The following is a 22,733-nucleotide window of genomic DNA, read 5'->3' on the forward strand; positions in this document are numbered from 1 at the left end:
CACTTATCATCTTACTCAACCATTCCCTTGGTGTAAGATTTGGTCAGAGGATCAGATATGATTTAATAACCAAAGTCTATGAAAGAATGGTGTACATGACCCTTGTACCCCCTAGATTTGTGCAGGCTCACGTGGACCAGTCGTTTGGCAAGGAAGGTGATTGTTGTGGGTTGTGGAATTTAAGCCAAGGTTAATATATGAGTGTTTAACACTCCTCCTACCCTTCATAGCACCTAGCCTTTTGGGGCTCTGTTCGTGCGTGTGTGACGGGACCAAACCTGCCATGGCAGGGCTTGGGCAGCGTTCAAGCATTGGGGAGTGCCCAAGGGAGTCTGAGTTAGCATGTGGCTAAGTGGACAAGTGAGAGTAGTGCGGGTTGGTAGGTAGTTAGGGTAGGTTAGATTGTAGTTGTTTTAGTTAGTTTTTTTTTTTGTGTATAAAGTTTTTGTTGAATTTAGTTAAGTTTTATATTAGTAGTTTTATTATTAAATTTTTTAAAAAAATCTTAGTTTGTTTTAATATTAAAATTTAGTTTATTTTTAAGTTGGGTTGTAGTATGACAACTTTCTAGTTAGTATTGTTAAGCTAGAACTTAGTGTTAATAAAGTATTAGTTAGTTAGTAGTAGTATAACTAGCATTATTTTAGTTTCAGATATATTCTCTTAAAACTAGTTCCTTTGAATGTTAGATCTTAAAATTAAGTGTCAGTTAATAGTTAATTGTTATAACTTAGCTTTAGTTATAGGATGTTTAAGTTAGTTTCAATTTCAAGTAATTGATATTTTAGTTAGGATATTAATTAGATTTAATTTCAAACGTCCTAATTTAAAATTTAGTACAATTTAGATAATGTTAAAATAATAGTTAGATGTATTAATCAAGTTATTATTTAACCTTAGAGTAATGATGGAATTATTATGTCAGTTGGAATCAAGTCAAGTTATTGGGGGTTAGAGGTTTGTTTATGTTTGATTTAATAAAGTTTAGTTAATTTTATGATAGGTGTTATTCTAGATAGTTAGTTCTATGATCGTGATGTTTCTGAATAATTAAAGTTATATTTATTTTAAAATGTTATTAGGAGAATTCAGTTATATTGTTTTTTAAAAATATTTTGATTTGTTAACGTTATAGTGGATGATAATAAATGTCTTAAACCTTTTGAGTGGGCCTCCCATTCTGACGTTAAGTTTGTTAAGGAAGGGTATAATGTTAATTCTGTATTTAGTAAAGTTTTATGTGATAGAAGGGCTAGTATCATTATTGGTTAATATGTGTATAAGATAAGCTAGTTAGTATATTTAATCTGTCTTAAAAATAATTGAGAATTATTATAAGCAATTATATGGTTCTTAAATCAAAAGTATGTGTTATTGTATCTTAAAATGTTTTAGATTAGTAAAGATTGTAAAATTAGGATAGATCATTAGATTAAATTTTTAAGTGTTGAGTTTGCATCTAGATAGTTGTTTAGTATCATGGGTTTAAGATAATTGGGTGTATTTAGTTGATTATAATAGATCACTTTAAATTTAAAGTAATACTGAAACAAATGTGAAAATTAATTAATAATGGATGCTCAGGTTTAGCAATCTTTTCTTCTCTTTGACTATAAACTTAAAGAGAAACGACAGAACATCATTAGGAGATCACATATCTGTTTCCCTAAATGTCTATATTGTATCATGTGCATTTAATCATATCGAACTTAGTAGTGTGATTAATTATAAAAAAATAAAAATAAATTGAGTTTTTGCCTCGTATTTCTGGGCATGACAGAGAAGAAGAGAAAAGAGAAACCACAGGTTTCCAACTAGCAAGAAGGAAGAGCACTAGAGAGCTCAGAAGTCCATCTGGGGAGGCCAAGAATTGCATTGGGAGCATTAAGGAGTCAATAGCAACATTCCTCAACTCATTTGCAAGAGGTAAGTGCTGATTTTTTTTTGCATGTTAGTGTATTATGGATTTTTTGTTAATTTTTTTTAGTTTCCATTTGCAAATTTTGAATGCTTTTTCAGTTTTACTAAATTGCAAACTAGTGTTTTTTGTTTTGTAGCTTTTTTTAATTAGTTTCAAACTTTAATGTTTTACTTGAATTTTCTTATTGCAGCAACCCTTTGATTTCATTTTTTGCAATGGGTAAAAAAGATTAATGTTGGAAATATATTGAAGAATTTCCTAAAAGAATCAAATTTCAAATAAAATGTATGTTTTGTAAAGAAATAAATTTTGGTGGTATTTATAGATTCAAATACCACATTGCTGCTATACCTAGACATGATATTACAATTTGCACTCAACAAATTGTTGAGGCAAAACACACTTGTTTAGTGGCATTAGAAAAATACGAACAAGACAAATTGAATAAGAAAATGCAACTTGAAGGGTTAAGGGCTATTGGCTCCTATGCTCTCGTAGCTGCATCTGCATCAGCTTCCACATCTGTAGGTTGTGTTGGAGAGAGTTCTTCCAGGCCTCCTTTTTCTCCTAGTTCTAGTGCTTGTCGGTCTTATATAGAGATTGAGTCCAACTCCAACCTATTGTGGCCTAGAGTGCGGAAAAATAGATTAGATAGTTACTTTGTGTTCCACACTACTCTTGGCTCATGACCCACGCCTGAGGGTATGGGTTTGAACAAGGAGATTCATAATGCTGCCATAAAAGAGATTTGAAAATTTTGGTACTTTTGCAACATTCCATTTGTTGCAGTCAGGTAATTGATGCTTTTTTCTTTGCTTTCTTTAAGGTTAAATTCAAAGTAAAACTTTAATTATATCTACTTATTTTATGATTCATTGATTAATCATAGATTCACTTTACAAGCGTATATAATGATTTGACATCTAAATTTCTAATCATAATCTATTTGTGATAGGGCTTCTTATTGGTAAAACATGATAGATGCAGTTGCTATTTGTGGTATGGGGTTTAAAACCCCAACTAAGGCTGAGTTGAGTGGATATCTCTTGGATGAAATGGTAGAGGATATGAAGGTTGAGCTTGAGGAGCACCAAAATGAGTGGATTGAAAAGGGTTGCACCATCATGACTGATGGTTGGACAGATAGGAGGAATATAACACTTCTCAATTTTCTTATTTCCTATGGAGGTGATTGATCATAATATTTTTCTACATACATAATTGTGAATTGTGATTTCAAATTTCAAATTTTGATTTGTTAATTGCTAATTTGTTGATGATCCATTATAATTCATTGTTTTGTAGGATATACCATATTCCTCAAATCTATTGATGCTTCCACTCATATAAAAAAACACCACATACTTATGTGAAGTTATTGAGGAATTCATAGCAGAGGTGGGGAAACAACATGTGATGCAGATGGTGACGGATAATGCAACAAGTTATGTTGCTGCAGGTAAACTTTTAACTTTTCAAGTTTTGAAAATAAATTTATTTGATTTTTAACTTTTTCTAATTCTAAGTTTCCTAAGTTCTAACATATTTGAAATTTGAATTTCTAATTAACTAAAAATTGTTTTAGGTAAACTTTTGATGGAGAGGCACCCCACCATATTTTGGTCTCCTTGTGTGGCATACTGAATTGAGCTCATGTTGGAGGAAATTGGCAAGCTTGAGTGGATAAAATTATGTGTCAAAAGGGCAAAAAATATATGCAAGTTTATTTATAATCATTCATTTGTTCTTAGCACAATGAGGAAGTACACAAGAGGCAAGGAGTTAGCTCGTTCAGGCATCACAAAGTTTGCTTCGAATTTCACCACACTGTAGTCTTTGTTGACATCAAGGGATGTTTTGAGGAGCATGTTTGTTGGGAGGGAGTGGATTTCATCTTCCTATGCTACGACCACTATAGAGGTAGATGTGGTGAATTGCATCTTTGATGATGATGGTTTTTGGAAACCTGCTAAAGAAATCCTTAAGGTAAATTTATTACAATTTAACATCTAGTGTTTTACTATTTACTATTTAATATTTAATATTTAATTGTTTAATGATTTAGTTTTATTTTAAATTATATTATTTTATATTTAAATTTTGACTCAAATATATATTTTACATTATATGTAGGTCACTAAGCCCCTTGTATCTCTCTTACAAACTGCTAATGGGGAGAAGCCCTCTATGGGCTACATATATGAGGGCATGGCTAGGACCAAGGAGACCATTAGAGCCCAATATGCAGAAGTGCAGGAGAAGTATGCCCCTATTTGGGATATCATTGATAGGAGTGGCAGAATCAGCTCCACCAACCCATCCATGCAGCAACTTTTTGAATCTGACATTCTGTTTCCGTCTTGACTTCAAGGCAGACGAGGAGGTTCTCACTGGCTTATATACAATGATCCAGAGGTTGAATAGTGATGAGGATAGTGTAGCTGCAACCATTGAGCTCGACAAGTTCAATAATAAAGAAGGGCCACTTTTCTCTAGCAGGATGACCATATATGCTCAGACAATAATACAAGGAAGTAAAAATTAAATAATATATTCATGACTTATAAGTTTTGCATTTTAATTGTTGATTATGTAATTTTAAAGTTGTAAATGAGACTAATTGTTTTTGTTTTCCCTTATTTCAGATAGATGGTGGCAAATGTTTGGGTTCACAACCCCAAAACTTCAAAAAATTGCCATTTGTATTCTGAGTCAGCCAAGCAATGCTTTTGGATGTGAGCGCAATTGGTCCATGTTCGAGCACATCCACTCAAAGAGGAGAAATAGGTTGACTATGCAGAGGTTGAATGATCTTGTCTTTGTTCATTACAACCTTCATTTTAGGATTAGATAAATTTTGGGCACTGACTCCTCTCTAATCATTCTGGAGGAGATTGATCCAAAATCATAGTGGCTCATTGAGGTTGTGAATCCAGTCTTCAATGAGGAAGACCATGAGTGGGTTGACCAGGTGGGTAGAGAGGCTGAGGCTAAGGCTATGGCCATGGTAGCGGAAGCAACTAGAGCATGTTCAGGCATTGGTAGACACATGCACATGCATAGACATAGTCTATAGTGATGTTGTTCATGAGCCCATCTTACATGCAGGGGATATGGCTCAGTAGTCCTCTAGGACCTACCTTAGACGCCTTTCTAGTAGGCAAACTAGATACTCAGAGGCCAAGGCTGAGGCTACTACTGAGCCAAGGCTGAGGCTGCTACTGAGCTTCAGGATGATGATGAGGCTTGAGCTGGAGTCTTATTTTTTCATTTTGTTTACAGATATTGATAGACATATGTTTCATGGATCTTCATCTTAGATTCTTACATATATTTATGATTTGATGTCTTATGGATCTTCATCTTACATACATTTTATGATTTGAATTATTATGATCATATGATTTTTATTTACTTCAGTTACAGCCTACAATTTACCTTTTACGTAGTTATGTATGCCATGGATTTATCATTTATGTGCCATGTTTATGTATGTTAACTTCTATTTGATGATGTTATGGTGTGTTTACGTTATATTCAATACAGGGTGAATGAAATAAGTTTTAAATTGTTAAAATCTGTAAATTTAAAGGTTTTTTTTTTAAAAATTGTCGATTCGTAAGATTCATGGGTAATTCATAGGCTTTAGTCTTGGTATTTTGGAAGGTTGTGTATGTATTATTTGAAAAGGGTCATGAAACAACTTGATAGATCACTATTGGTATCTCAACATTAATGGTTCTCTAAAAGTTTAGAAATTTGGGGAGAGGGAATTCAGTAACTCTTGTCATTAGATCAATTAATGGAAATCTATTCCCGTCAAGGGATTGTTCCTTTTCATATGTGCAATGGACGTGTTTTAAATTGTTGAAGGGAAAGCCATAAAGATTTTTTTTTAAAAAAATTATATCGACATATTGTTTCATGTTTGGAGCATTCTGTTTCATATTGTTCAAAGTTAACAATCATTATAGTTTACCTTCCAATCTACATTTAAACATTCACCTACAAATGAAGTTAACAATTGCTTTCTTCGACATAGCTTTAGTTGTAACAATAAAAGGGATAATTACAACACTATATTTTCTTGAAGCCTATGTTAGAAGTGAGAGAGTTCTGAGAGGGGGGTGAATCAGAACTCTATATATTTAATTTTGAAGAATTGCTGATTTCAATTTTTAACCATATATATCAGAATGAAACATTCCTGGAAATTGAAACATTCATCATGAACATAAAGAAAATGCCAACTCACAAAATATTGAGACTCAGATTTTGCCGAGTGGGAAACCCTCAAAATTCCTCAACTGGGATTCTTCATAGGGAGAAAAACCACTCCGTGAAGCTATAATCTTTATTGCTTCAAATTCCTTTACAATCAGCAGAAAGAACTACTCAAGGTGTTCAATCTTTTTCTTGTTGTTCTTTTACAGTCTCATATACACATACACATACAAACATGTATTTTGCATCTATACATGTATATAAGCTTATAATATAGCTTTTCAACACAACTTCCTTTCAGAACATTACAAGTCTTATATGTTTCTTTCAATGCCTTTTTACACACACACTATTTTTAGATTTACAAATGATCTCTATAAATAGAGATGTATTTTCGAAATAAATTAGTTACACATAATCAACTGAACCAGTTAGGGTTGTTAGAAACCCAACCCTTATTGAGCTGTTGTTTTAATACCAACTGAAATCAGTTTAGTTCTGAATTTGATCTTGCCCTTTTAAAAAAAAAAATGTCAGCTATAACCATTTCCAAATTGTACAAGTATTAATTCGGGTTTGAAGCCCTCAAGATATTTTGAAAATAAAAACTTTAGGAATACCATTGTAGAGAATTGAAATCTGTTGTCAACATAAATGGTCTTGCCTTTTGAAGAAATAGTCTAAATGAAAGAACAAACTTTCATTAAAAAAACTTTCTTCGAAACCCTTATCCTTTTCAAGAAATGCCTCACTATGGTCTTCTTTTTATTTCGAAATCATCTTGTCAAAAACTAAAAAAAAAAATCTTTATAATAGAATAACCTAGTTATAAAGATTTCATATTCATTCCAAACAAATCTTTGAAACCCAGCTGAGACTGAAATATTTATATCTCTTTTGAATCAACCTTTTCCAAAAACTGAAAATAGGAATAAAATATATTTCATTCCTTTAATCTCTTTCATCAGAATAAAAAATGGCAACTGTATCATACCTTTGCTGTGACATACTTGAACTTGTTTGAATTTTATTAGCTTCATTATAGCAAAACCCTTATGCACTTGAAGATACCTATTATACCTTAAGAACGCCTCCTCTCCTTTGAAGATGAACCCATTTTCATCTCATTTTTGTCCATGCACAGGTAAAGAAATATGACTATATCAATACATATACACAATATAAATTGGTCACTGGAATCCCTAAAGTTATAAAACAATATTTTCAACAAACCTTTCAATAACTGTCACACAAAAAAATCTATGTTCATAGTTAAGAAGAGTGTTTCCAGCAGAATCCATATCATGCTTCCAAGAAGACAAGAAGTATTTACAAGTTGCAAAGATAAACAAAAGCTTTTCGCAAAGGAAACCAGAGAGTTTTATGGTTTTCAAAAATGCCCACAACTATAACCAAAAACTATAAAACTTAGAAGTTCGCCATACAAAGCTGACAACTGTCACAAAACTCATCAACAAAACAAATACCAAATCTCTAAGGTCCTGGTGTGGATTGCCTCCCTCGGCGCTCTACCCACACACTCAAGATCTTCAAGATCTGATACCAATATGATGTAGAACATCATACAAAAAAGATTATCAATAGGATCCTTTATTATCCTTTCAACATCCATTCAATAATATCTTTGAACAAAGGCAACTTATGAGGAAAACCACAACATTGTTGTCTTCAAGATAGTCTTTAAAGATTGATTTATTTGACCCATAACATCAGAATATTAAATTTTTTGGAAAGAATTAAGTTTTCAACCAATATCAAGAACTACCAGTTTTCAAAATTACAAGGTCTTATGATTCCATTTGGTTCCTCAACCAATAATTGTTTCAGACTATCATTTTTCTGTCATAAACCAGATTTAAAACACGAAACCCTTCCTAAGGCATCTCATATCTTCCTCAAAACAAATCTAAATGAGACCAAACCAATTTAAAATTATCTATTAATGAATCTAGTTTTCAAATATGTAAGCCATTTATTTTTACCATTCACAAATCATTTTACAAGAATAAATCATTGCCTGCAACTTCAATGCAGATTGTTAAAAACTAATTTTCACTCAAATGCCCATAACTTTCAAAAATCTATATAAAAACAACCCAAACCAAAAGAAAATGAAAGCTAATTCATGTATATTTCTAATGAATATTATTATAGGTCTCTATTCATCAAAATATGTCCATACCAAATGCTACAACATGACTATCCCTGAAATCATCAAATCTACAAATACTAACTTTCACCAAAATGTGCATAACTTATTCATTTTTTTAATAAAATTGAACCAAACCAAAAGAATGAGAAGAAGGATTCATCATAATATCTATCCCTTACTATATTACATGGTTTTTAGGCTGTACATGGTTGTACAAGGCCTAAAAACAACACTAAAACTAAAACACCAATCAAAACAACAACAATAGAATGCACCAAAAATGTATCAAAATATTTTTTCTTGACAAAAAATTGATTTGGTTCAACCATAAAATAGTATTTATATCCATTTTATAGTGATAAACCTTTCTAAATACCCCCAAGACCAACCATATACCTTTTTACATCATTTTTGTATTGTTAGCAACTTTCTCAATGTTGCAATTTACAACTTTTTATGCAACTTTTACATTTTTGACAAAATGGATTCATAGCCTTTAAAACTTGACCCAAATACAATATAAATGACTCAAATGGATTTAAATTTCTCAAATAAGGAATCTTAACTTTTTCATGTTCTTTTATTTTAGGTTCTCTTGCACCATAGTCATTTGAAAATCCTTTAACCGAGTGACATTCTAATAGAATGGTTGTCTAAATTCCTCTAACAAGGCTCACTCCTAACAAGGTGATTGAAATCCTTTAACCAGGTCATATTTAACAGTGTGCATTGTAATATTTAATAGGTTTGACCTTTCACAGGGCATCACTTCAGAAGACAGAATTAGTAGCATGTTACTAGTGATTTTTTTCCAAATTGGATTTCCACTTAAAATCCTTGTGTCATATGGGTGAATGATTCTTTTATGTTTCATGTTTCCATTTTTGCAAAGTGATTTTGACCTAGGACAATAACCTACATGTTTAAAACATATAAACTTGTATAAAAAGATATATGTATGAGTTTTTTTAAGGATTAAAATTTTTTATTGGGAGTTTTGGACCTTGCATAACTGATTTACCTCTCCTCTCAATTATTTTAAAGTATTCCAACATTATTTAGTCTAGAAGACCAATAAAAGCTTAAGAGGAGTTCAAATTCTCCCTTGTTACTACCTTGGTAAATATATATGCTAGATTATCTTCTATATGTCTCTTCTCCAACTTTAACTATCCATCATCCAAAACTAACCGAATGAAATGGTACCACAACTATATGTATTTTGCCTTTGAAAGTAAAGCATAATTGTTGCTAAGATGAATGTCACTCTAGCTATATGTAAAAAAGTAATTATCCCTCTGTGGGTGTCCCATTTCTTCTATGAAGAACTAAATCCATATCATCTCCATGGATTCCTCTATAGAAACAACATACTATGCCTCTTTAGTGGATAAAACATTAATCTTCTGCAATCAAGAAATTGATCTCACTATTGCCCCACCAATAGCAAATACATAACCTGTAGTACTCATCCTGGTATCAATATCCCCTTCCAAATATGAATCAACATAGCTCTGTAAATTAGTAATAGAGCCCCCAAAATGTAAACACTTACTAGATGTTCCTCTCAAATGTCTGAGAATCCATTTGTCTGCATTCCAGTGCTCAATTCCTAGATGAAGCATATGTCTACTAATGACTCCCACTACATATGCAATATCTAGCCTATTACATACCATAGCTACAACTGAAGCATAGGGAACCTTGGACATCTTATCCTCATCTTCTTGTGTCTTTAGACACATCTCCTTAGTCAACTTCAAATGACCAGGTAAAGGTGTGTTGATAGCTTTAACATTCTCCATAAAGAAAGTTTGCAACACCTTCTCAATATAATCAACCTGAGACAATGTCAATTTTTTGTTCTTCCTATCTTGGCATATTTTCATACCAAGGATTTGTTTTTCTACCCCAAAATCCTTCATGGGAAATGAATGTGCTAACTATGCTTTTAACCCCTTAATGTGATCCATGTTAGACCCAACTACAAGCATATTGTCAACATATAAGCATAAAATAATGTAGATATCATCATTTAGCCTCTTAAAATAAACATAGTGATCTAATGAAACCTACTGTATCCATGCTCATGCATAAAGATGACAAGTTTTAGATATCATTACTGAGGTGCTTTCTTCAAACCATATTTTTTTTTTGCAATCTGCACACTAAGTTCCCCTTACCTTTGACCTCGATTCCATATGGTTGTGAAACATATATCTCTTCATCTAAATCACCATGAAGAAGAGTAGTTTTAACATCAAGCTACTCTAAATGCAAATCTTCAATAGCCACAATACTTAAAACAATGTGAATAGAAGTCAATTTAACAATGACAGAGAATATCTCATTGAAATCAATAACATTTTTCTGTGCAAGTCCTTTGACGACTAACTTGGCTTTAAATATTTTCTTACCTCCATCCTCTTCTTTCAACTTATAAACCCATTTATTCTGTAAAGCCCTTTTACCTACACACAACTTGCATAAATCCCATGTCTAATTTTTAGCAAAGAGTCCATTTCTTCTTTCATTGTAGACTCATAGTGAATCTTTGTATCCACATGCATAGCTTCATCATAACATTCAAATTCACCAGCATTAGTAAGTAAAATAGAATACAAAGAAGTAGAAAATATTTTTGGAGGTCTACTTAGCCTTGTTGATCATCTAACATTCATTGGGATGTGTGGTATTTGTTGTTAGAGTTGTTGTAGATCATGAGAAGGTGTTGGAACATCATCTTTTGGAGTATCATCCAACACTACATAATTATTTTCTTTCTTCTCATATTGCTGCAAAAAATCTATGCACAATGCTTTCTTGTTGAACATGACATCTCCACTTCTTACAATTTTATGATTTTCAAAATCCCAAAGCCTATAACCAAATTCACACTAGTACATTTGCACTCATTTTTCTACCAAAATTCTTGACCAAATCTATAATTCCTTTTTTTTTTTTTTTCTTTTCATTCCCACGTTGGTCAAAAATAAAAATTCTATGGTTGATTTGGTCTAAATTTTAACCAACCTATGTATTCTCAAGTTGAATTTTGACCAACTCAATAATATATATATATATATATATATATATATATATATATATATATATATATATATATATATATATATATATATATATATATATATATATATATATATATATTGCCCCTCTTTGACTAATGCGTGATCGATCTAGGAACACATTATGTCAAAGAAAATCGAAGCCAAGTAGGCGATGATAGATATAGATGTCTAATTCCGAAGAGTGAAATGCAGAAATAGATAGCAAGTCTTGAATGCACAGACTGATAGCAGTAGTACTGAACACTAGGAAGAGATGATGTTAGAATTCAAGAAGAATACTAACACTTAGAAAAGCAGATAGAGTGAGAGCAAGTGAGAAGATCAAACAAATGCTCCTAAGTAGTGATAGAGTATTTATGCCCCCTCCGGATCAAAATTGAAATGAGGTAAGGGGATGCAAAAACTGGCTAGAAATGAGAAAATTAGAATATAGCAATGTCCAAGATGACAGATAGATGATTAGAACCCAAGAATGACTATATAAAAAAATTGATAAAATGCCCCAGTTTGACTAGAGTTGACCTTGAAGGATATAGCATAAAAATAAGGTCGAAATGAGTAGAAAGGTGATTTTAGACATGAAATAGTGAATTTAAGTAGATATGAAGTATGGAAATGATGAAGACATGAAGAAATGAAGATGCCCCAGTGATGATTCAGAGATTAGACCTCAAAAGGTCAGCTAACTGCTCAGAAGAAAGTAGAATTTTAAAAGGCAATTTTGACCATCAAGATGAACTCGAATTTGGATTTCGATCCCGAAAATGAATCTAGTATGTTGAATTATTTAAGAGGTCAAAACTTTATATAATGTGATGATAAGATAGAAAAGAGATGAAGTGAAAGATTAAAAAGGTGAAAAGACATGAACAAGAAGAAAGTAAAGAAATATATGAAAGGAGTTAGCTAATACGTCCACAAAAAGATGAAGAGAGAGCTCTCCCCATATGCAAGAATGCAAGACTAAGCTATAAAATGAACCTAAAATGCAAGCTAATATGCAAAGTGGTTTACCAGCAAGAAGTGCATAACATTTAGACTCTTAATTTCATCATTGAGCATTTATTAGGGACATCATGAGATCATACAACCATCACTAGTATAACTATGAGGATATGAATATGATCGATATTAGATAGGTATGTGGAAATCCAATCTAAGCATCAGAGACATGTAAGTCAAGATAAATACACGATTAGATTCCCTAAGTTTAATTTAGCAAGATTACACCGGTATCAAGGCATAAGCGCCAGGATAAACCCTGAGTGCGGTCTTGCAAAACAATCAAGGATGATACATTTATAAGTCAAAGTGTTGAATAGGACAAGCATGAATGCTTACAACGCTATAGACAAACAAAAGTATACCCACAAGCAGAAATCAAGAAAACATGTCCCATGCCCCCAGTCTTCTAGTCAACGACATCCTCGAAAGACTATTAGGGAGGGAACACATGGCAAAGAAATTATCATAGACAACACACAAAGTAGATAAAGATCAGCATAGCTCAGTCGTTTAAGTGTTAAAGTGCATGTGTGTAAGTCACTTGGCCATTTCTTCAAGACTTGATTCTGATAGTGAGAAATATTGCGACATCAAAGACCGTAGGTAAACTATCTGAAAAGTGTTGAAAAACACTTGATGTCAAGGTGGGGGAAGTGTTGAAAAACACTATTTTGTGAGTTGTCAAAGAAACCCTAATGCACAAGAATACCTCAAAAGGCTAAGCAGCTATGCCCTCGAGATGAGGACAAGAAACAATTCCAAGCTAGGAAATGTGTAGCGAAGTGGATGATTGAGACTGATAGACATAGGTGCAAGGGTTTCAAGTAGCGCCTGTTTCCAGGTTTTCACCACTTGACAGATTTTTTCAGGACTTTTTCAATTTTTTTGTATTTTTCAATTTTTGAATTTTTTTGGTGATACATCAAAGTGCCTATTGCTAGGTTTTCATTAAGAAGATCTTTTTTTCAGGAAATTTTCTGATTTTTAGGATTTTTTCAGCATGATATATGATTTTTTGGATTTTTTAGAATAATTTAGAGATCACTAGTTCTCAAGCAAGATCACATCATTTTCTCCCAATGTCTAGCAAGGTATAGGATATGATGGAGCAACAAGCTGGTGGATACGCAAAGATGGATGAAAAATGAGTATGAAGCAAGTGAAAGTGATCCTCAAGGACTGACTCCTCAAGAGTACCCAAGCTAGGGAAAGAGGTGAAATAGTCATATGAAGCATGTTTTGGATAAGAAATGGAAGAAATGAGCAAGATATCATGTAGGATAAGCAATGAAGCCAACAAGTGAGATAGCATGAAGTGTGTAGTCCAAAAGAGTAGCCATGTCAAGAGACCTATGAGAACCATGTTTCATTTATTATGATCAAGACCAAGGGGTCAACTAGATAGTATAGCAATGGGATAGAGCAATAAGAATAAGGCTCAAGATAGAGGCTATGAGTGAATGGGAGAGCATAATAGAAAATATGGTGGATAAGATAGCCAATATGCAAAGATAGCTCAACATTGTCAAGATCAAAGAGAGAAGAAGGGATAGATGGATGATGGAAGAATTATGCATGATGCCTGTTTGCCAGGTTTTCATCATGGTACTTATCTAAGGTGCCACAAGAAGTAGTTTTCACCATAGGATAAATTTATTTCTCTTTACTTTTGCTACCAAGGTGCCACAAGAAGTGGTTTTCACCAAGGCACATTTTCATTTTTTTTCATTTTTTTTAAATTTTTTTTTTTTTTTTTTCATTTTTTCATTTTTTTTTTTTTTTCATTTTTAGAAATAGCTCAAGCTTTTTGAATGTAGATAGTGTTCCTATAGGAAAGATAAGTCATAACAAGCCAAGACCATAGAAAGGTATGCTCAAAGATGTTGATAGGGTGATGAAAGAGAAATGGTAGTAGGAAGAGTATATGAAGGATAAGAGTTCATGTATAGAAAGTAAGTGTAAGCTTTAGAGGATTTCATGAGAGTAGCTGAAATATTGGACAAGATCAACATTGACACACACCTTGAAGGGTATTGGAATGATGGAGGAATCATGGATGAAGTAGCTTGAGGTTTAGATGTATGAGGTGGTAGAAGAGATTTGGAAAAAAGTGGAGTGGAAGGCTTTGGAATATTTTTAGAAAGATTTTTGGAAGAAGATGGAATGGAAGCCTTTGGAAGCTTGAATGTCAACTTTGAAGTATTATCAATATTCAAGTCTTTTAAAAGAGACTTGGGAATCCATATAGCTTTAGATTTTGCTTTGGATACTTCAAAACACATTTCTTCAATAATGGGTTTAGGAACCCATATTTTCTTTGATTTAGCTTTTTTAATAGTGGACCTTTGCGGTCTCTTTTGTGCATTCTCCTTCTTAGCATTCACATGTCGATTAGATGGGACATAGTGATCTTCATTTTTCAATGGATTCTTATGTTTGTTCTCACTTCCAAAGCAATTGGGATTCATGGATGAATATGGCTGATATTACTGGTTTAGATGGATAGATGGGTGAAAAGTCATCAAGGATGAGTGTCTTTGTTGATCTTGAGGTAATATAGGAGAGCTAGGGAATGAGCTATGAGTGAATGTAGGAGATGGAGGAACATAAGGCCCCAAAATGGATGGAAGGTTTGAATGCTTTAGCTTAGATGGATAAGGACCAAGGATAGATTTAGAAGATGCAAAGGGATAGTGGGAAGGGATATCAACATCTTTAGAATGAGTAACATGGTCAAAGCCATCAATAGACTCATAAGTACCTTTGATAGGAACAACATCTTTAATAGTAGCACTTGAAGCTTGAGCACAATTTTGAAGTGGATATGGAGAAGTAGAACATGAGGGGATGCTTTGATCTTGACAAGTAGCTTTGGATAGCATATGAAGAGAACTTTTCTCATAATTTTTAGTAAGCTCAAGGGAGATAATAGAAGTTTTTTCTTCATCATACTTAGGAGGTGGATAAGATATAGAATATGGAGGGGAAAAATCTTGAAAGAGATGAAAGGGTGCTTGATCTTGATCTTTCTTGACATTTATAGCTTTTTCTTTTTGAGAGTCCTCTTGACATGGAGCCACTTCTAAGGACAAGGGAGAATGAAGAGTGAATGGAGTAGTGCTTGGATTAGGCATAGTAGTGCATGAAGGTTGAGGATGTTTAGGATTAGTAGCATGGAAAAGGTGTGCAGCCAAGTAAAGGTTAGCTTGAGTTTCTTTTAGAGATAGCCCTTTAGGATACACGTAGTCAATGTGGAAAGCATTAGATTCTTTATTTGATGGAGGCATGTTGGAAAGATTTGAAGTGTTGGGAGATGCACGAGTGTTCGAAGAAGTGGAAGATGTAATAGAGCTGCTACTAGACATAGGTTCATTAATGTAATCTTGCTCAAGAGAAGTATCTTCACCACATGAATCATTAAAGGTATCAATAATTCCATTATCAATAAGATCTTGGATTTTATGTTTTAGCTCAATGCAATCTGAAGTACTATGCTCATTATGTTGATGATAAGCACAATAGATATCCAAGAATGGGTTTCCATATGAGCTAGACTTAGGTAACATGATGATCTTATTACCAAGAAGTTTTTGCAAAGTGTCATCATAAGAATCTTCCAAGGGAGCAAAAGTTCTATTAGAAGTATGTCTAGGATCTTCTTCTTGTTTCTCAAGTGAATGGTATGCATCCATGTCTTCATCATTATCTTGGTCAAAGATAGGTCCATTATGAAATTTTGTCATAGGCTCAAGTGTTTGTTCTCTACAAAGGTCTTTAGATCTAGAAGATGAAGACATTTGATGTCTTGAAGTAGAGCATGTAGACCTAGAAGAAGAGGATGACCTCAAAGAAGGTGACTCACATGCATGTAAAGACCTTAAGGAAGATTCATGTAATGATGAAATCTTCTCCTCTAACCTTTTCTCAAGTTTAGACTTCATTTCTGTCATGCGCTTAGAGAGATGAAGGTAAGAAAGATCATTTGTCTCTTCTAGTTCTTTGTATTGTGCATATAGAACTTGAAACTCTTTAGTGACATGGAGGATATCATGATCATCTAGATTTGGTTGAAGTTTGGTAGCACAAGATTTGAATTCCATAGTGGTAGATGCAAAGCCAAGCATAAAAGAGCCTAGAGGATAACTTGATGTTGAAACTATAGGAGGTAGAGTGTTCACTTGCCAAGATAGTAGAGAGAGATTAAAGCGACTTGTCAAACAATATGTCCAAGAAACTTACAACATGAATGATTCAAGTCAATAGCTAGGCAAGATGCCCAAATAGCCAAATAGATAGAGCAAGCAGGGTGACAAGTGAACAACTTTTCCAACCCAAGAGTGTAGTCAAGAAATCAAGGTAACCATTTCAGCAAAAGGATAACTAGCAAGCGAACATAGACCATGAAGACAAAAAAACCAAGAGCACTAAGACCAAAGAGCCACTTTAAGCATGTTCCAGAACTAGAGACATAGCATATCAAAGTCAAATGATGAGACTCCCCTTAGCAAGCAACACAAGAAAAAATGTTAAAACTTGATGCTTTGACTTGGTTGACAAAGTTTGACAATAGTTAATAGCATAGCAAGTTTGATGTTCAAAAAAATTTTCTTTCCAAGCAAGATAGTGACACATGGAGTATTCTTCAAACAATCAAGCAAGGGACAAAGCAACCTTGCATGATACAAGCATATTTGAGGTCTCAAAAGAAAGCTGTATAACTGTCATCATGTGTATGTTCAAAACATTTTCACTGGTATAGCACATTCGAGAACACATCAAGCAATATCTACCTAGAAGTCATGGTTCATTACTCAACAACTTGGCCCACACTTGATGCTCCTTTGCCTCACACCAAGTGGTTGTCCATAAGAGATATTGGCTTTGTCATGGAAGTGCCATAAGCACAACTAAGGGAACACATATGGTGAGTGTAAATCTTGGGGTGATCCGGGTAGTCCACTAGGATCAATCCTTGCACCAAGAAGTTGAGCGGCTGAAAAAGGGTAGCTACTAACTTAGAGTTTTTAGATCAGGCTTCCGTTCATAGTGTTCCTCTTGCTCCCAATTACAGGACACCTCACCTTGCAATGAGTAACCGATCTCGCGATCACAAGAGTACCTTAAGCATTCTTGCCTAGTGATCTCCCTATGGTCGAAATCCCATAAGCAATCACACTAAGAGAAGACAAACACTACGTCTACCAAAGTTTTGTGTCCTTAGTAGCCTTAAGTTTATAGTGAGTTGGAAGAGCTAGGTAATCAGCTTGTCCCCACTTGGGTCATTCCTCTCAGGTTGTCCGAGAGCAGGCCCTCTAAAAGATTCTAACTACACAAAGTGGATCAAATTTTGGAAGTCAAGATTTCTGGTTCACCACAAGGGTGAAGAGCATACTCTCCTATTCCAATCATTTTCTCCCAAACACGCCAAGAAGATTCAGTTGCCTCTTACTCTTGAAACCAAATGGTAAGTCAAGATTTCTGATTCACCACAAGGGTGAAGAGCATACTCTCCTATCACCAAAAGATCCCAATTGTAAGTTTTAATGTGCCTAAAAATAAAAAACTAGTATATGCCGCACATGAAAACTAAAAAGCAAGAAATTTTGGGTTTTTATGCTTTGGGCAGCCCTGCAAAAAATGTTAGTAGCCCTTGCGCATTTGAAGCTTTGACATGCATTCTTTTTATGCAATGTTTCAATTTTTTTTTCATAAGGATGGCAACCTGTAATCACAACTTGTTAGCACAAAAAGTTAGTGTGAAATAACATAAAAATCTGCAATAAAAAGTGGTGAGTTGCCTCAAAAATCTAATTTATCTTCCAACCAAGTGCATGTAAAGAAAGTGCAAGTTAATCACAAATGCTCTCATTTTTACTCTTTGGTTTTGACCTAGTCAACAAGATTGGACTTTTTTGCTATGATTTCGTATCCAAAAATGAAAATGAAAAGAAGAGACCCCTGTTAAAAATTAGAGAGCTTTCCAAAAATGCAAAAAATTTTAAAAAATCTCTTCATTTGCTCCCTAGAGATTGATTTTGTCAAAATAGGCCAAATTTATCAAATCAAGTTTTTGATCCTTAATATGACTTCAAAATTCAAAACACAAAAAAAGAACCCCCATTAGAATTCAAAAAGATTTCTGAAAATGTAAGTTTTTACAAAAAATGCGCTGATTTGCGATCAAAAATGGCTTTTTATGAAAAATAAAGAAAAAATCATAATTTATGAAAATCATGTCAAAATTCTTTGAAAATCGGACTGAGACATTTTGAGCATATACCCAACTTGCAAAAAAAATTTCAAAACCAAACTCTAAGCGGTTTAAAAGATATGATCAAATCTTTAAACCAACTAGATTTTTGGCCTTCAAACCAATCTACTTATGGGTTGGCCTTAAAACCAAAGTGATAATTCTACAAAAGCACTTGATTAGATCCAATATGCTGCTGTAAAAAACTAGAGATAAATAATAAAAACAAATGGAGCTAGAACTTGATTCAAGCCCCACGGTGGGCGCCAAAAAATGTACACTCGAAAGTGCCCCACTCTAAACCCTTCTATCCAAGAATAAAAAGGCTCTCAGATGAGCCTTAGAGATACTCTTCTTGCTAGTAAACCATGCAATGGGAGGTTCCAAAGACAAGATGCAAGAATGCAAATGTCCCAAGGAGTTCCTCAAGGATGCAATGCAAATGAAGATTAAGCTAGAATGAGAATGTCAAATGCAGCTATGCTAAAACATGTATGAGAGTGTTACAATACCATTATTAAGCTATGTGAGATTAAGCTACATGTAAAAATGAAAGCTAAGCTAAGATGCTATGGTATGAGAGAATGTAGACAAGAAATAGAAGTTCTCCACAAAGCTCCAAAGAAACCTGTTAGAAAACCTGCAGCATAACAATATTCAAAATGAGGATCATTGAGGGGGAAAGCTCTCTCCCTTTTAAAGATGTATGGACGGTAGAGATCAAGATGAAGATGGTGGATGATCAACGGTGGAATTTGAAAAGAGGAGTGATCCATGTGCACACACAAATCAACCAATAGAATATAAGTTGACTTGTCATATAAGACAAAAGTCACAAAGCCTTTTCTTTTAATTGCAAAATAGAAAAAGGACTTTATGTGTGCACTTTAAGTGGGTTAGAAGAATGGGGTATTTTATTTAATTAAAAGGGGACATGTTCTTTTAATCAAATAATGAACTTAGGATAGCATAGTCAAACTATAGGTTATAATCAAATAAATTGATTATTAGCAATTTGGTCTAGGTAAATGATTAAATTAATTTAGCCAAAATGCTGAGAAGGGGGCTAATAGTCTAGATGACCATTTTTAGGTGATTACAATATATATATATATATATATATATATATATATATATATATATATCCAATCAAACCCTCAATGTGCCCAGACCGAGCCCATCGATTCCATATCCAATCATAGATCAAGATCCAATAAATAGAGATTGAGTTTACCTAGTGCCTTTTTATGAACTTGAATTAGTTTATCTTGGTCCATTGAATCACATTGGGTTTGAACTAGGACTAGCTTCAGATCCTCTAGCTACATAAGTAGATCATTTATTAGTGGGTAATGCATTTCCTCATGCACCAATTTATGTTGACTATTGGGATTCCCTGAGGTTTACCACCAACAAGGGCTTTCCATAAACCTGCTTATCACATGAGTGAGCACCTAGGTGAAGTGTAAGCTGGTTCATAGCTAGGCGGTAGGCCATGAGTCATTGCTTTCTATTTTGTTTGGCCGAGTCATGCACTACAATGCCCTTTCTGATAATGCTTGCACTTTTGGCTACAAATGACACAAGAAGTGGATAATGATAGATTGGAGAAGAGGTATAAATTTGTGACACTTCTCAACATGTGCCAAATTGGTATTTCTCCATTCTCCTTTTACTAGGGTTTCAACTTCTATGCAGTTGCTTGCATTCTTAGACGCTCTCCAAATGTAGTTGTTTCAAAAATTACGATATATTCCAATACAAATCATTTCAAAAATTCTTTTTTAAGCCCCAAATATGGGATGAATTTATTGTATCCTAAGAATTTGATTTGTAATGGCTATATGGTGCCTCAAATTTTCTCGGGGCTCATCGAAAAATCCCATTTAGAGGGATTGAAACAAACTTAGAGTAAGTCTAGCTCAATTTTATTTAAATTGTAGGATAATTTTCTTTTAGTAAGTGCCTTTTTGAATTTCATGTGGTGATAACTTTCTTCTTCATCTAGATTTCTTCAATTCTATCCCATTATCGATTATTTTTTCCCAAGCAGTAGTTTACTTACTATTTTCTTACTTAGAGACATGAAAATCCCATGAAATTACCTAATTGAGTGTCTATATATTTTTAAATCAAATCATATTTGAGGGTTCATGATGAAGAAACTCTAAAATTAGTGCTCAATATTTTGATTCTATCACAACTTTTTGTTCAACATGTTTAACGAGAGAAAATCCAAACATTATTGGATTAGGAGAGAAATTATTTGATTCTGTAAAAGTTTGTTTATACAATGTATTTATTAATCAGAGAAAATCTGAGACTTTCCTCTTTACAGATTCATTAGCACTAATTCAGAGGATTTCACAACTAAAGTCTGCCCTAAGCAATTCTCAAGTGCCATGGTCAAGCTTTGAGACTGTCAAGAGAGGTAAAGGGCAACCTAAAAAAATATATTTTGGGTGTGGGAAGGATTAGTCCAGCATGGTGGATTGTTATGGAAGGGATAACCTAAAAGTGTTGAAGGAAAATTCATTGGGACCAAAGTTAATGTGCGAGCATTTGTCTCCTATAAGATCTTTCACAAATAAGAAAATCTATTGATTGTGCCTTTGTCTCCACCACAAGACTTATACATTCATTCTTTATTCTCTTAACCTACTACCCAACTTATAATGACTTATTTTGCTAATGAGATTATTTTCATAAGGCTTTTTATGCACGTAGGAGCCCAAAAGAGCCTTGGTAGACTTTGGGCATTTTAATACAGAAGCAATGGTAAGGAATATATATATACACTTTTCTCAAGAAGTGAGCTACCAGTGGCAGAAGAGGGTCAAGAGATAATGGACGTCTATGACCTTGCAGCTCCTCTACCATATTATTTTATTGAGGATGACTTGAAAGCATACTCAAGCTTGTATGAGAAATTAGGTTTTTCTTTCTCCATGCAAGTTCCCTACATGACTATGAAAAGGTAAGGCTAGAAATCTCTTTCAATTACCCAGCACATGTCTTTTATTATAAAAGTTTTATGATGTGCTTATTGGTTGTTGGGTTACAGTAATTGGGGAAAATTAGGGGAAATCATAGATTATACCATTCAAGCTCCTACACTTTGGATCATTGGCACTAAGGATTATTCTCTAAGATTTCCAGGGAGGGTGTATTATAGTATCGGGCAGAGCCAGATGCCCAACACTGATGTGCTCAACATTGTGATCAAATTGTTTCTTGAAGGAAGCCATTTTGTTCAAGAGTAGTTCCCTAAGGAGATAAATAAGCTTACCATTAAATTTCTCAATAAGAATTTTCAATCTTGAGTTTTATAGTCTTTTGAATGTTATAGACTATTCTTGGTATTGTGAACAAGCTAGTGTTAATTTCTATAGTCAAATACTATAGCTTGAGAATGTTGGTTAATGCTTACTCCATAACAGAGAGAATAGGGAAGTGGGCTCTTGAAAACAAGTTTTTTTTGGAATGCTCGAGAATGAAAGGTTCTTATACACCAAATTGATGTTTGGTTTGGGATCAATACCTGCAATTTTAGATTTACCATTTTTCTTTACAAATAATAATAAGCTCATACTTAATCAACCCTTCACAGATATGATAATGTATAAAAACTATAGCCAAATGGCAACTAAGAGAGAGAAAGACACTTAAGCTAAGGTATGCATGCAATATTAGACTCAACACAATGAAGCAAAGTAGAGACAAAGTGAACGATCATAAAAGTAAGCCTTAGTATGCAATCTGGAATCCATGCAACATAGTGAAGTAGAGTAGAGATGATCTATTCTACAATCCAACTTCCATCATTGTTGGTGCTTGAGTATGAAATTCTATTCATAAAAGAGCTCCTTGTTATGAATATTTAGGATTTATTTTTCTCTTCATAAGCTCATTTAACTCTTACATTAAGCTAGGATTTGCAAATCCAAGGTTGAGCCCCTTGGCAATTAAATACATTTTCCTCTTTCTGTTGCTAGATTTTTCCCAAATTGGTCCCCATGAAAACCAATGTATCCTCATCTGCTTCTAATCTTTCATTACTTTTAAGTACAA

At 33.6% G+C, this 22,733-nt stretch overlaps 1 long non-coding RNA gene and 1 pseudogene across 1 annotated transcript; both read left to right on the top strand.

The window, feature by feature from the left end:
• The first annotated feature begins 3,181 nt into the window (after positions 1-3,181).
• LOC149547911 (uncharacterized) lies at positions 3,182-5,109 on the top strand. The gene is made up of 3 exons (XR_016354431.1): positions 3,182-3,380; positions 3,507-3,907; positions 4,055-5,109. It is a non-coding gene; the product is annotated as an uncharacterized LOC149547911 (long non-coding RNA).
• A 16,037-nt stretch (positions 5,110-21,146) lies between these two features.
• On the top strand, positions 21,147-21,985 carry LOC149547912 (uncharacterized; annotated as a pseudogene).
• The last annotated feature ends 748 nt before the right edge of the window (positions 21,986-22,733 follow it).

Source organism: Cupressus sempervirens, chromosome 7 (assembly GCF_028749045.1).
Source record: "Cupressus sempervirens isolate cs-2001-9-10 chromosome 7, ASM2874904v1, whole genome shotgun sequence".
In the NCBI taxonomy this organism is placed as follows: domain Eukaryota; kingdom Viridiplantae; phylum Streptophyta; class Pinopsida; order Cupressales; family Cupressaceae; genus Cupressus; species Cupressus sempervirens.